This window comes from Anolis sagrei, chromosome 4, assembly GCF_037176765.1.
Source record: "Anolis sagrei isolate rAnoSag1 chromosome 4, rAnoSag1.mat, whole genome shotgun sequence".
Classification (NCBI taxonomy): Eukaryota; Metazoa; Chordata; class Lepidosauria; order Squamata; family Dactyloidae; genus Anolis; species Anolis sagrei.
In genome coordinates this window covers 249,139,242-249,154,405 of record NC_090024.1, presented here as the reverse complement: position 1 = coordinate 249,154,405, position 15,164 = coordinate 249,139,242, and the positions used below count along the sequence as shown (strand labels likewise).

Genomic DNA, 15,164 nt, shown 5'->3' with positions numbered 1-15,164 from the left:
CCTGTGAGTTGCTTGTTTCTCCTCCTGTGTGAAGACGCTCTTCTCCTCTTGGGAGGGAGCCTGGGCTGTGGGAAGACTGAAGAATCCCCCGGAGTAAGGACTGCTTTGCTCATGCTGGGCTTTGACTAAGGAGAGAACCAAGCATGTAGCCGGGGGGGGGGGGGGGGGGCTTGAGGGGCGTCAGCCCCCCCCCCCGAAATTCTCAGGGTGGTCCACAAGAAGGCCTTACTGGTACATTATTTAAACTGTTATGTTTATTCATATCATGATCTGATCACCATGCTCAGTATATCCCATATGCATGGGGGTATTATTGGGGTAACGATACACAAAAGGTTTGCTAGGGTAGACCCTCTTTCACTCAGCCCCCCCCCTCCACCCCCGAATCAAAATCCTGGCTACGGCCTGGAGAGAGCTACTATTTATTATATGTTCCTCATCTACATTTGAAAGAGAAGCCCAGCGTGAAGGAAAGCTATCTGTAGCGAATTTGTTGATCTATGTTAAATTTTTGATGTATAGTTCTATGTTGCAATGTGGCAGAATTGGCAGAAATAGGGTAGCAACAGTAGAGGCAAGATTAATTAGCATACATGCAGCCGATTGGTCGTATGCAGATGAGTGTAGGTCAGTATTTGAAAGGGCCGCTGAGCCAGAATGGCAGTTGGGGGGAAGAGAGCTGAACATTCCAAAGGGGCGGAGTTAAGTTTAAAAATAAGCAGTTGGAGAGTGAGAAGCGGGAGTTAGGGATTCCTGTTTGTGGAGGACAGTTAGGAACTTCTGTGAGAGAAAAGCAGTGAGGAAAATTGAGTTTAAGTTTTAAGGAAAATAAAGAAGTGCCAGTGTGGTTTAAGGCGGAATATAGTTCTGTCAAGAGTATATGAAAAAGTAACATATTCGTTGATGTGAAACAGTTGAAGTTTCATAGGAAAAGTTAACTAAGTGAATGATATTGAATGTAAGACTCAAGACTATAACAGTACACACAAATGTAACCATAAGCATTGGAGCCAGAAGCTATAAATAAACTTTGTTACTTCGTTTACTACAAGAGTATCTCAAGCCTGTAATATAAAAGCCTCAAAGTAAAAGCTCACAAGAAAGCCCTAGCCAATTAAAAAAGGGGAAAATACATCAATACAAGGCAGTAAAAAGATTTAAAAGGAAACATTTTTTCCCCACATCGTCACACATAAAAAGACAACTGAAAAAGGACTGAAGTAGTGCAATGTCATCTCACTATCTAAAGGAAGTATAAATACTTTGGTTTATGTTATGGAAACCTTGTTTGTGTTGTAACAATATTTTTCTACAAGAAAGGCCTCCGGAAGGAAGATAATAGTCTGTGTGTGTTCTATTTCTTCTTATACTGACTACTGGTTCTGGGTCGCGCTTCTGCTACCACATAAGCTACTCTGCTGTGAGGGTCTTTTGTTATTAAGCCCCTCTGCTTACAAATACCACTATTCCCTCCAGTGTGATTTCTATGACAATGTAGATTTCATGATGCTTTTTCCACACTCCAGGATGTGAATCCTCTGATGTAAACGTAGACCTGAACTATAAGTAAGCTCTGCCTACACTCCAGGCATTTTTAGGGTTCCTCCCCAGTGTGAGTCCTTTCATGTTTCTGAAGATGATCCCTCTGAGAAAAACTCTGTCCACATTCCAGGCACATATAGGGCTTCTGCCCAGTGTGAGTCCTTTGATGTGAACGTAGATCTGAACTGCGAGAGAAGCTCTGTCCACAATCCAGGCATGTATACGGTTTCTCCCCAGTGTGGGTCCTTTGATGGGATCGTAGGTTTCCACGCTCCGTGAAGCTCTTTCCACACTCCAGGCATGTATAGGGTCTCTCTCCAGTGTGAGTCCGTTGATGTGAGCGTAGGCTTCCACTCTCAGTGAAGCACTTTCCACACTCCTCGCATGTATAGGGTTTCTCTCCAGTGTGAATCCGTTCATGTTGCTGCAGATGATCCCTCCGAGTAAAACCCTTTCCACACTCCAGGCATGTATAGGGTTTTTCCCCTGTGTGAGTCCGTTGATGCGAGCGCAGCCCTGAACTATGGGTGAAACTCTGTCCACACTCCAGGCACGTATAGGGTTTCTCTCCAGTGTGAGTCCTTTCATGCGAATGTAGGCTTCTATTCTCCCTGAAACTCTTTCCACACTCCAGGCATGTATAGGGTTTTTCTCCAGTGTGAGTCCTTTGATGGGAACTTAGACCCGAACTATGAGTAAACCTCTGTCCACACTCCAGGCAAAGATAGGGTTTTTCCCCAGTGTGAGTCCGTTGATGTGAACGTAGACTTGAACTGTGAGTGAAGCTCTGTCCACACTCCTGGCATGTGTATGTTTTTTCCCCAGCGTGAGTCCGTTGATGTGAACGCAGACCTGAACTATAAGTAAAACTCTGTCCACACTCCAGGCATGTATAGGGCTTCTCTCCAGTGTGAGTCCTTTGATGCAAACGTAGACTTCCGCTTTCAGTGAAGCTCTTTCCACACTCCACGCATGTATGTGGTTTCTCCCCTGTGTGAGTCCTTTGATGTTTTTGTAGGACTGAATTCTCAGCAAAGCTCTTTCCACACTCCAGGCATTTATAGGGTTTCTCCCCAATGTGGATCCACTGATGCGAACGTAGTTTTGAACTCTGAGCAAAGCTCTGTCCACAGTCCAGGCACGTGTAGGGCTTCTCCCCAGTGTGAGTCCGTTGATGTAAACGCAGACTTCCACTCTCTGTGAAGCTCTTTCCGCACTCCAGGCATGTGTAGGGTTTCTCTCCCGTGTGAGTCCTTTCATGTTGCTGCAGATGATGGCTTCGAGTGAAACTCTTTCCACACTCCAGGCATGTGTAGGGTTTCTCCCCTGTGTGGGTCCGTTGATGCGAACGCAGGCCTGAACTCTGAACAAAGCTCCGTCCACACTCTAGGCATGAATAGGGTTTCTCCCCAGTGTGAATCCGCTGATGTGTACGCAGACCTGAACTCTGAACAAAGCTCCGTCCACACTCCAGGCATGTGTAGGGTTTCTCCCCTGTGTGAATCCGTTGATGTGAACGTAAGCCTGAACTCTGAATAAAACTCTGTCCGCACTCCAGGCATGAATAGGGCTTTTCCCCAGTGTGAGTCCGTTGATGTTTACGTAGAGCTGAACTATGAGTGAAGCTCAGCCCGCACTCCAGGCACGTATAGGGCTTTTCCCCAGTGTGAGTCCGTTGATGGGAACGTAGACCTGAACTATAAGAGAAATTCTGTCCACACTGCAGGCATGTATAAGGCTTCTCTCCCGTGTGAGTCCGTCGATGCAAACGTAGGCTTCCACTCTCAGAGAAGCTCTTTCCGCACTCCAGGCACGTATAGGGTTTCTCCCCAGTGTGAGTCCTTTCATGTTTAAGTAGAACTGAATTCTGAGGAAAGGTCTTTCCACACTCCAGGCATTTGTAGGGTTTCTCCCCACTGTGGAGCCATTCATGGGAACGTAGTTTTGAACTCTGAGTGAAGCTCTGCCCACACTCCAGGCATGTGTAGGGTTCCTCTCCTGCGTGGATCCTTTCATGTTGCTGCAGGTGATCCCTCTGAGTGAAGCTCTTTCCGCCCTCCAGGCATTTAGGTGCGTTCTCCGTCATGTCAACAGTGATGTGGGTGTTTAGTTGTAATACAGATCCTTGCCTCTTCTTTTTTTCCTTTCTTATCTGAAAGTGAGATCAGGAATTCAGCAAGGCCACCCCCTTGAGAGGGTTTCTTCTTCTTCTTCCTATGTTCTTGGTTTCCATCCTGCACCCAAGAGGTGGCTCCATAGCATCCCCGTTTTCCCTGGTCAAGGAAGAAGCAAAAGGTCAAGGGTGGCAGCCAAAAACTTTCATTGCCTCCAAGATCCCCCCCCCCCCCCCGTTTCCCCTCATTGAAATATTAAGAAATGCAGGCCTCAGGTCTCAAATGAATACGCAGATTCCAGCAAAGGCAATCACAGATTCTTAAAAAAGAATGAACCTAGAAAGAAAGAAGAAAAGGAGGAAGGAAGGAAGGAAGGAAGGAAGAGGAACTCCTTCCAAGGGTGTCGTTCACTGGATAATGGGGTTCTCTGAATGACCAGGATGTGCTGAATGCTGAGAGACACAAAGATTTCGGGGCTCCCTCCCTTCCCCTCATGGGTCCCGGGTCCGCTTCCTGAGCGTCTCCAATTAGGCGCCTGCTGCCAACAAATCCCCGGCCTCTTCCCAAAGGAATCCTCCCACCACCAATTCAGGCCCTGCCTCCCCAACCCACATTGAGGATTGTTGGGATGCTCACAAAATGAGTCTTTGCTGAACAAAGTCCGCTCTGGGCCATTCTCTCCCTCGGATGAATCCCGGGATGGGATGCCGGGACTCCAATATTGTGGCGGGACCCATAGATGCACCCGAGGCGCCCGGCTGTCCTGTTTTTATGGATGTGTTTCAGTTGGTTCGGCCTGAGGATGTGGAGAAGGACCTTGGAGCTGCAAGGGCCACGACCACGTGTGCCCCAGACCCTTGCCCTTCCTGGCTTGCTAAATGAGCCAGAGGGAGATTGGCCGAATGGATTACGAGACAGGGCAACATCCCAACATCCCTGAACAAGGCAGTCATAGGACCAACTTAAACAACTTTCGGTCTATTTTCAATTTCCCCTTCTTGGGCAAGGTTCTAGAGTGGGAGGTGGGTATTCAACTCCAGGGGTTCTTGGATGAAACCGATCATTTTGACGTGGTCGTGTGACAGAGAAAGCTTTGGTTGCATTGGTGGATGGCCACCACAGAGAACTGGACAGGGGAAGTGCCTCCCTGATGGTCCTCCTGGTCCTCTCAGCAGCTTTCGTTACCATCGACCACGGGCCGCCTCTCCCGGATGGGACGTGAGGGCACTCCCTTGCCATGGCTGCACTCGTTCTTGGAGGACCGGACCCGGATGGTGGTTCTGGGGGACACCTGCTCGGACTCCTGGCCATTGGCTGTGGACTCCCGCGAGGTTTGATTTTATCCGCCATGCTCTTCAACATCTACATGAAACCACTGGGTGAGCTCACCTGGAGTTTTGGAGTTTGGCGTCATCTGTATGCAGATGACACACGACTCTATTACTCATTTCCACCCAAATCCAAGGAAGCTCCCCAGACCCTGGACCACTTCCTGACAGTTGTGATGGGCTGGATGATGGGTAACACAGTGAAGCTTAATCCAGACAAGACAGAGGTCCTTCTGGTCAGTCAGGAGGCCGATCGGGGTAGAGGGTGGCACCCTATGCTTGATGGGGTTACACTTCCCCTGAGGACACATATCAGCTGTTATGGGGTCCTCTTGGACTCAGCGCTGACAAGGAGGGCCTTGGCACAATTAATAATAATAATAATAATAATAATAATAATGAAACTTTATGTCTAGACTGGCCTCTATTCCCAGGAGGACTCGGGGCAGTTTACACATGGCAAGGCAAACATGCAATGCCTCAAAATAGGCACAGAAACATCAAAATAATACAAAATAATTGAGAGTAACAACAGAAAACTTAAAACAAAGGAATTAAGTACCAAAATAAAAACAAGAACAATCCATGAAGACATCCAAACTAAAACATGAATAAAATATTTACCCTAAAACAAATTATGAGATGTTGTATTAAAATGGCTGACAACGGTGTTTCATTTAAGATGTATCGTAACAACCGTCTAATCCACGAAGACGAGCCAGAAGCCCCCATCCTCCTCCTCCTCCTCCTCTCCACGCGCTGAAGTGCAAGTGTGTGTGTGTTTCCAGGAGTTTCTGAAAGGAGAGGAGGGTGGGTGGGGGCCATGTTTATTTCTGTGGGGAGGGGGCTCCAGGGACAAGGAGCGACCCATGGGCCTGTCAAGCCCCGTCTAGGTGGGTCAGCCCCCCCCCCCCCATCCTCCTCCTCCTCCTCCTCCTCCAAGGGGAACGGGACCGCCCACACTGGGCTCCACGGGGCTGTGTTTTTAGTTTTGTGTCCCAACACTGAGTGGCTGCTCTTGCATGCTCTGCCCTGAATCCCCCTGAATGAACCGGGGTGAGAAGGGCGGGACAGAAATGGCTTAAATAAATACATATTTTATTGTATTTTAAAGTTGGTGGCTTTGTTTTAATCTACTGCTGTAAACCGCTCCGAACCAAATTGGGAGTGGCAGTATGCAAGCCAAACAAACAAACAAACAAATAAATAAATATTGGCCATGAAGCAAGAGAAATGGAAACGAGGGCAGCGCTGGCATGAAAGTCGCAGCAAGGCCGGTGGAGCACGGCCTCTAGGCTCGTCCAAAAGCCTATTCTGCTGCTGCTGCCCTGAGGGGGGAAGTGGTCTCAGAATCCTAGAAGAAGAGTGGGAAGAGGAGACCCCCCCCTCCTGGGCCCTCATCCTCCAGCCCAACCCCATTCTGCCAAGAAGCAGGAAGATGGCATTCAAAGCCCCCCTGACAGGTGGCCACCCAGCCCCCAGAACATGGCCATATAGCCCGGAAACCTACAACAACCCACCCAGCCTCTGTTTACAAGCTTCCCAAGAAGGAAGGAGCCTCCTTCCACAACACTTCCCTCCGGGGAAGGCAGAGAGTTCCACTGCTGAACGGCTCTCCTCACAGTCTTCAGGAAGTTCTTCTTCCTCGTGTTCAGACGGAATCTCCTCCTCTCTTGGAGTTGGAAGCCATGGTTCCCTTGCGTCCTAGTCTCTCTCCAGGGAAGCAGAATGCAAGCTCCCTCCTCCTCCCCCCCCCCCCCGAGGCTTCCTCTCACATATTTATACATGCGGGGGGGGGGCAATCACCGAGAAGGAAGGCCTCCCCCCTCCCTCCCAACTCCCGGAGTGTTGGACTACAACTCCCGGCATTCCTTGCTTCCTTCCTTGGGGCTCTCGGGAGGCCTTCTTGTGGGCGCCCCAGGAGTGCCAAACCCCGCCCCGTGCTGGCCTTCCCTCCCTCCCCCCCCGCGAGGCCCCGCCCCCTCACCTCCTCTCCCGGCCCCGCTCTCGCTCTCTCCCTCCGCCTTCCTCACGCGCCGCTCCCTTCTCTCCAAAATGGCGGAACCCCCGCCCCCTCCCTCCCTCCCTCCGAACCCCGGCCGCGCGCCGCCCTCCCATTGGCTGGGCCCGGGAAGAAGCCCCTCCCTCACTCCCTCCATTGGCTGGCTGCCTCCGGCTGGGATTGGGGGATGGCAAGGCGGGGCAAGAGGGGCAAGAGGGGCGGGGACAGAGAGAGAGAGAGGGGGGGAGCAGGAGGGCGGGGCCCGCTCTCCACCAGGGGGCGCCCACACCAGGGCTTGGCCAGGCCTGCCCGGAAGGAGGAGCCGCGCCCCGCCCTCACGGAGAGAGAGAGAGAGAGAGAGAGCAGAGGGCGGCTCCTGCTCCCACACGGCCGGGCACGACCCCATGTTTCCGCCCAGGGAAGCTTTCCACCACACTTCCGCCCTCCCTCCCTCCCTCCTTCCGGGTTTGCGTGCAGAGAGAGAGGGAAGAGGAGGGACCCCGCAAGCCCCGCCCCTCCTCAAAGGTTACGGGGAGGGGGCGGGGCTACGGTAACGTCAAACTCCCTCCTCCCGAGGAAGGGGCGGGGCCTGCCTCCTTCCCCTCCCTCCGCTCCCCTTGCCCCGCCCCCTCCTCGCCCTCCACCAATCCTGGGCGAGAGGCAGGTTTTCCAATGGGACGGAGGGCGGGGCTCCTTCCCGGGACCGGCCAATGGGAGGGAGGGAGGGAGGGCGGCGACGGGCCTGAGGGAGAGGGGGGCCTCTCCGCCATTTTGGTGACAAGGAAGAAAGGAAGGCAGGCAAGAGGGGGGCGCGGCGCTCGAGAGGGAGGGATCCCGGGAGGTGAGTGGAAGGCGAAGCCGTTCCCGCGGGAGGGAGGCCTGGCGCCCACAAGGCCTCCCTCCCTCCTGAGGGCTGGAACCAAGGCAGGCAGGCAGGCCGCGAGGAGGAGGAGGAGGGCTGGGAGGGAGGGAGGGAGGGAGGGAGGGGGCAGGAGGAGCCTCTCATTGGGTCCCAGCCACGGGTGGGGGTTCTTCTGGGTGTGTGGGCCTGCCTGCCTGCGGCTTTTGGACTCTTGCTTTCATAGCTTTTTATCCCTGTACTTCCACCTGCCTATCCTGTCAACACACAGTGAGTGCATGGGGGTCTGGTAGTGTCAGCTCACAGCAGCTGCTCCCCATGAAGACACAGGAGTGCGCCCTGGTATCACCCAGAATGTTTACTACACCTGGATGCATGGACAGGGGGAAAGCCTCCTTATACACACACACGCACACACCCTCATTTGGAAGGAGATTTGGGGGGCAATGAGGCCTGGCTCGAGAGCAGGACGTGTGGAAAAGATCGGTTCCCTAAGGTCCCGCTCTCACATCCTGCCACCAGCAACCAGGCATCAGTATTACACCCAAAGGTGATGACAGGGAATGGCTTGGACTAGGCGAGGGGTCTTGGTGGCCAGTGTGATGCCTCTCCTCTTCACTCTTGGATCGAGACTGGACATTGCTCTCCTGCCAAGAAGGAAGCGCCTCCTGGTATCCTGCCTGCGGTCTGCGTCTACACTCATCTTTGCGCCTACAAATTATTTATTTATTTATTTATTGTTAACTTTATTTGTACCCCGCCACCACCATCTCTCTCCCCAAGGGACTCGGTGCGGCTTACACGAGGCCGAGCCCAGGCACAACAACAAAAGCAATAAACATCAATACAAGCAATTAAAAGGCAATTAAAAGACATATTTATTTATTTATTTATTTATTTACTGCGCTTATATACCGCAATTCTCAGCCCCAAGGGTGACTCATTGCGGTGTACAACATGAAGAAAAACAAGTGCAATCTACAAAGCATAGTGCAAAACAGTGTACAATTCGTCATAATCATAAAAACATCTTATCAGACAACAACATTACTACAAAATTACTACTACATTCCGAATCGTCTCATCTCTCATTATCAAATGCCTGCTGGAAAAACCAAGTTTTCAGCTCTTTCCTAAAAGAGTTGTAGTTTAGGGGTTTGTCTAAGTTCACTGGGGAGGGCATTCCAGGGTTGCGGGGCCACCACCAAGAAGGCCCTCTCCCTTGTCCCTACCAGCCGCACTAAAGACGGAAGTGGGGTTGATAGGAGGACCTCCCCGGCAGATCTTAGAGTCCGCACCGGTTCATAGGGGGAGATGCGGTCATGAAGATTGGCTGGACTCGAACTGTGGTCCAGCTGGATGTCTATGGCTGAGAAGGAATTTAGACCATAGTCTCCTAGTCCAACACTGAAACCACTACATTATGCTGGCTTCTTCATAAGTAACCCAAAGTCAGTCACTGAGCCCATTTACATCACACAATTACCACATTAGTTCACTTCCATTGCCATGGGTGCTCCCTATGGAAGTTTGGGATCTGTGAGGATGATGATGATGATGATGATGACAACGACGACGATGGTGATAAACTTTATTTGTACTCAGCTCCATCTCCCCAAGGGACTTGGGGCAGCTTACAACATAAAATAAATACAGTAAAATACATGTGTAGTTTCCATAGGGACAGAAACATCTTACTGAGAATTCAGAAGGCTCCTCCCTAAATTGCAAGTCCCAGGATTTCACAGAATGGAACCATGGTACCTCAAGTGGAATTCCAATGCTAGAATTGTGTGCAAAAGGAGCCAAACATGAATGAGATCTCTGATCCTGGTCTGTTTAAAAAAACACTAGCAATTAATTTCTACATATTTTAAGAACTTTATAACTTTAGGTTTTTCTCTTGTTTTTACAAATAATTCTTCACCATATGAGTTTCACTGGCAAGGAGAAATGAGTCTGAACTAATCAACTTCTAGACTATTGGATTAGTTCCAGGGAATTGCAAATGCAGCCAAATCGCCTTGTCTGGGACTGCCGCATGGAACACACATGCATTTCTACATGTATAATCCTACTGCTGGATACAGTCTGCTGCACAGTGGGGTATTATCGGCATGCACTGATTGCTGAATTGCATTATGTATTAAGGAATATGTTAATTTAATAGGCAAGCAGAAACTTCAAGTATGTAACACTTCTTGCAAGATTTAGAACAACCATTCCCTTTTATGATGTTAAATGAAAAGGCAGAGGAAATTAAAATAAAATATTTATTTATTTATTTCCGGCACTTATACCTCACCCTTCTCACCCCCGGGGGGGGGGGGGGACTCAGGGCGGCTTACACAACAAGGCACCATTCCGCGCCCATACAATTACAGTTATACAAAACGACAATCATAATTGAAACAATTAAAACAGTTATCATAGATAAAACCACAATGCAATTAACAATCAATAACACAACATATAGAACAATTCACGTGTTCAGCATTCGTCTTTCCGGGTTCCAGATCCCATTCCATTATACCTTACCTAGATAGTGTCAATTCTTTACCTGCTCATTTGACCAAACGCTTGGTCCCACATCCATGTTTTGAGTTTGAAGGAGAGGAGTGAGGTCGCTGTTCTGATTTCCCCGGGGAGCGAGTTCCACAGGCAGGGGGCCGCCACCAAGAAGGCCCTGCTCCTCGTCCCCGCCAGCCTCACTTGTGACACTGGCGGGGTCGAGAGAGCCCCCCCCCCAGCCGATCCTAAGCTCCGGGGTGGGACGTAAAGGGAGATCCGTTCAGACAAATACACTGGGCCAGAGCCGTGTAGAGTTTTGTAGGTCACAACATTATCCAAAAAGCAATACATAATTAAAACAGTGGGGATGCCAAATGTAAAGTTAAAATTGGAAATAATGCTGGGCCATGAACAACGAAAGGTGGTACAAGTGTTTTTTTGGAGGGCATACAAGCAGACTCGGGGAAATGTAAAGTGCTTGGAGGACAAAGTGCGATGGGATTCATTATTCCGGGAGGGCACACTGGAACAGCCACGTCTCCAAGAGTCCGTCACGGCCTCCATGTTTTCTCCCTCTATTTCCCAGTTGTCAATCATTCTTGTTGCCATGATCTTGGTTTTTTAGCTGCAACCCGGCTTTTGCGCTTTCTCCTTTCACCTTGATTAGAAGGCTCCTCAGCTCCTCCTCGCTTTCGGCCATCAGAGTGGCGTCATCTGCATATCTGAGGTTGTTCATGTTTCTTCCAGCCATTTCCACCCCAGCCTTGCATTCCTCAAGCCCCGCACATCCTCGCATGATGTGTTCTGCATACAAGTTGAATAGGTTGGGGGAGAATAGGCAACCCTGCCGTACGCCTTTCCCAATCTTGAACCAGTCTGTTGTTCCGTGGTCAGTTCTTCCTTTTGCTACTTGGCCCTGATACAGATTTCTCAGGAGAGAGACAAGGTGTTTTGGTATGTTTTCCATACAGCAGAACCTGACTCCCTGCACAAAATCCAAGACTCCCAAAGTGCACTTCTTCCTCCTCCTCCTCCCTTGAGAAAGAAGCCCCAAAGTGACCAGACTGTTCCCGTGGAAATCTGCCACTCTCCATAGGGACACTATTCCTCTCCTTCCCATGAGCCAGAGCGCGGCGGGTGAACCAGACTCCTCAGGTCGGTCACACTTTGAGCATTATTAGACCGAGTCTTTTATAGGAATTTTCTGTTGATGTCATCCCAAAGTTGTAAATGAATGATAGACGTCTGCCATCCCGGATCCATCATCTCAGTTTCCTGGCCAGATGTTGACTCTTCTTGATTGGTGTTGCCAAACACAAGGCTTGTGTTGACTTCCTTCTTAACGTAAGGAATGTTGCAAACATTACCTTAAAAGAACAATTGTCACAGTTCTTACCAGAGATTACTTCTCAATTCTCATTAGCAACTTTTAATTACAGGTAGTCATTGCAGGCCTTAATATTTTACTGGTGCTTCCAAAAGTCTTAACTCCTCCATACATACATCCTCCCATTCTTCCTTTCATTCCCACACATCATATTAATTTCAAATCTACAACGATATTTTCTTGTCAAATATCCCAGCAGTCCTTGATGTGGGTTTGAATTTGTTGGTTGGGGAATTGGTGGGTCTGAATTGGTGGCGGGAGGATTCCTTTGGGAAGAGGCAGGGGATGTGGTGGCAGCGTGCGCCTAATTTGGGATGCTCAGGAAGCAGACCTGGGACCCATCACGGGGAGGGAGGCAGCCCTGTAATTTTTGTGTCCCTCAGCATCCGGCACATCCTGGTCATTCAGAGAAACTCGTTATCCAGTGAATGACACCCTTTCCTATTGGAAAGAGCCGTTTGTGAAGATCTGCCATCTGTGTAGCCTTTATACCGTTCCTTCCTTTCTTCCGGCCTGCATCCCGTTCCTTTGGCCTCGTTTGTGTTGGACCCACTGAAATCAAGGTGATGCTCCAATAACTGGAAGGAGTTCCTCTTCCTTCTGCCATTCCTTCCTCCCTCCTTCCTCCTTTTCTTCTTCCTTTCTAGTTTCATTCCTTTTTAAGAATCCGTGATTGCCTTTGCTGGAATCTGTGTCTTGAGACCCTGAGGCCTGCATGTCTTAGTATTTCCATTTTGAGCATGACCTATGGAGGGAAAGGGGGGAAATCTTGGAGGCAGTGAAAGTTTCTGGCTGCCATCCTTGACCTTTTGCTTCTTTCTTGACCAGGGAAAACGAGGATGCTATGGAGCCACCTCTTGGGTGCAGGACGGAAGCCAATAACATAGGAAGAAGGAAACCCTCTCAAGGGGATGGCCTTGCTGAATTCCTGATCTCACTTTCAGATAAGAAAGGAAAGAAGGATAGTGAAGGATCTGAATTGCAATTAAACACCCCTGTCGCTGTTGACATGACGGAGGAAGCATCTCAATGCCTGGAGGGCGGGAAGAGCGTCACTCGGAGGGATGATCTGCAGCAACATGAAAGGATCCACACTGGAGAGAAACCCTACACATGCCTGGAGTGCGGAAAGAGTTTCACTTCTAGTTCAGGTCTACGTTCACATCAACGGACTCACACTGGGGAGAAACCCTATACGTGCCTGGAGTGTGGACAAAGCTTCACTTGGAGTTCAGGTCTACGTTTACATCAATGGATCCACATTGGGGAGAAGCCCTATAAATGCCTGGAGTGTGGAAAGGGTTTTGCTGAGAATTCATTTCTACATAAACATCAAAGGACTCACACTGGGGAGAAACCCTATTCATGCGAGGAGTGTGGAAAGAGCTTCTCTGAAAGTGGAAGTCTGCGTTCACATCAACGGACTCACACTGGAGAGAAGCCCTACACATGCCTGGAGTGTGGACAGGGCTTCATTCAGAGCTCAAAACTACGCTCACATCAACGGACTCACACTGGGGAAAAGCCCTATACATGCCTGGAGTGCGGAAAGAATTTCTCTCAGCAGGCTCACCTGCAGCAACATGAAAGGACTCACACTGGGGAGAAACCCTATCCTTGCCTGGAGTGCGGAAAGAGCTTCGCTTCTAGTTCAAGCCTACGTTCCCATCAAAGGACCCACACTGGGGAAAAGCCCTATCCTTGCCTGGAGTGTGGGCAGAAGTTCACTCATAGTTCAGGTCTACGTTCCCATCAAAGGACTCACATTGGAGAGAAACCCTATACATGCCAGGAGTGTGGGCAGAGCTTCACGCATAGTTCAGGTCTACGTTCCCATCAAAGGACTCACACTGGGGAAAGACCCTATCCTTGCCTGGAGTGTGGACAGAGGTTCACTCATAGTTCAGGCCTACGTTCCCATCAAAGGGCTCACACTGGAGAGAAACCCTATAGATGCCAGGAGTGCGGAAAGAGTTTCACTGAGAGCGGAAGCTTACGTTTGCATCAACGGACTCACACTGGGGAGAAACCCTATACATGCCTAGAGTGTGGACAGAGCTTCTCTCAGCAGGCCCACCTGCAGCAACATGAAAGGACTCACACTGGAGAGAAGCCCTACACATGCCTGGAGTGCGGAAAGGGTTTCACTTCTATTTCAGGTCTACGTTCACATCAACGGACTCACACGGGGGAGAAACCCTACACATGCCTGGAGTGCGGAAAGAGCTTCACTGAGAGTGGAAGCCTACGTTCACATCAACGTACTCACACTGGAGAGAAACCCTATACATGCCTGGAGTGTGGACAGAGTTTCACTTCTATTTCAGGTCTACGTTCACATCAACGGTCTCACACTGGAGAGAAGCCCTATACATGTCTGGAGTGTGGACAGAGCTTCGCTCAGAGTTCAGGTCTACGTTCACATCAGCGGACTCACACTGGGGAAAAACCCTATACATGCCTGGAGTGCGGAAAGAGCTTCACTCGGAGGGATCATCTGCAGCAACATGAAAGGACTCACATTGGAGATAAACCCTATACATGCCTGGAGTGTGGGCAGAGCTTCACTCAAAGTTCAAGTCTATGTTCACATCAATGGACTCACATTGGGGGAAAACCCTATCCTTGCCTGGATGTGTGGACAGAGGTTCATTCATAGTTCAGGTCTATGTTCCCATCAACCGACTCACGCTGGAGAGAAACCCTATAGATGCCTAGAGTGCGGAAAGAGTTTCCCTCAGAGGGCTTATTGGCAGCTGGAGATCACACTGGAGATAAACCCTATACATTTCTGGATTGTGGGCAGAGCTTTATTCGGAGTTCAGGGTCTACGTTTACATCAGAGGATTCAGGCAGAAGAGAACAATGCTATTTGACCCCTGAGAGATTTCCTAAGACAGAGCTTTCCAAACTTTTCATGTTGGTGACACTGTGGAAGACTGTAGGTTTTATATAGCAATATTAAATGATCACTCACAAGCCGGTTTTGCTTGGAAATGAATATATTGCTTGGATCTTTGCAGCAAAGAAAGACACTACTGACTTTTCCCCACCACCACTTCCTTTTATACACCTTTCCTGCCCATCTCCCCCTCTTCTCAGTTTCCTCATTAGAACTTGTTGCTTCACAAGTTCCCATACAAGGTTTCCAGCGCCCTTTGCTTGTTTCAAAATGTCACAGAGAGAGAATTGATTCAGCCAGGATGATTCAGTCAGGATGTCATGGAGGGAATTTGTGATGTCTTCATGCCCTCAGAAATTGACTCCTTTTTTTAAGGTTGTTTTTTAATTTTATTTATTGTAGCTTTAACATATTCAGTATTTAAACATTCTTATACTTATCATTCCCATTAACAATTGTACAGAACATGTATGTCTTGATACCTATAATATTTCATTCTCCTGCTTCATTACATCCAGT

The 15,164-nt window shown here is 49.4% G+C and overlaps 2 pseudogenes; one reads left to right on the top strand and one right to left on the bottom strand.

Moving 5' to 3' along the window:
- Positions 1 to 393: 393 nt before the first annotated feature.
- On the bottom strand, positions 394 to 5,562 carry LOC132772917 (zinc finger protein 850-like; annotated as a pseudogene).
- A 2,212-nt stretch (positions 5,563 to 7,774) lies between these two features.
- Positions 7,775 to 14,725, top strand: LOC132772918 (zinc finger protein 850-like; annotated as a pseudogene).
- Positions 14,726 to 15,164: the final 439 nt, after the last annotated feature.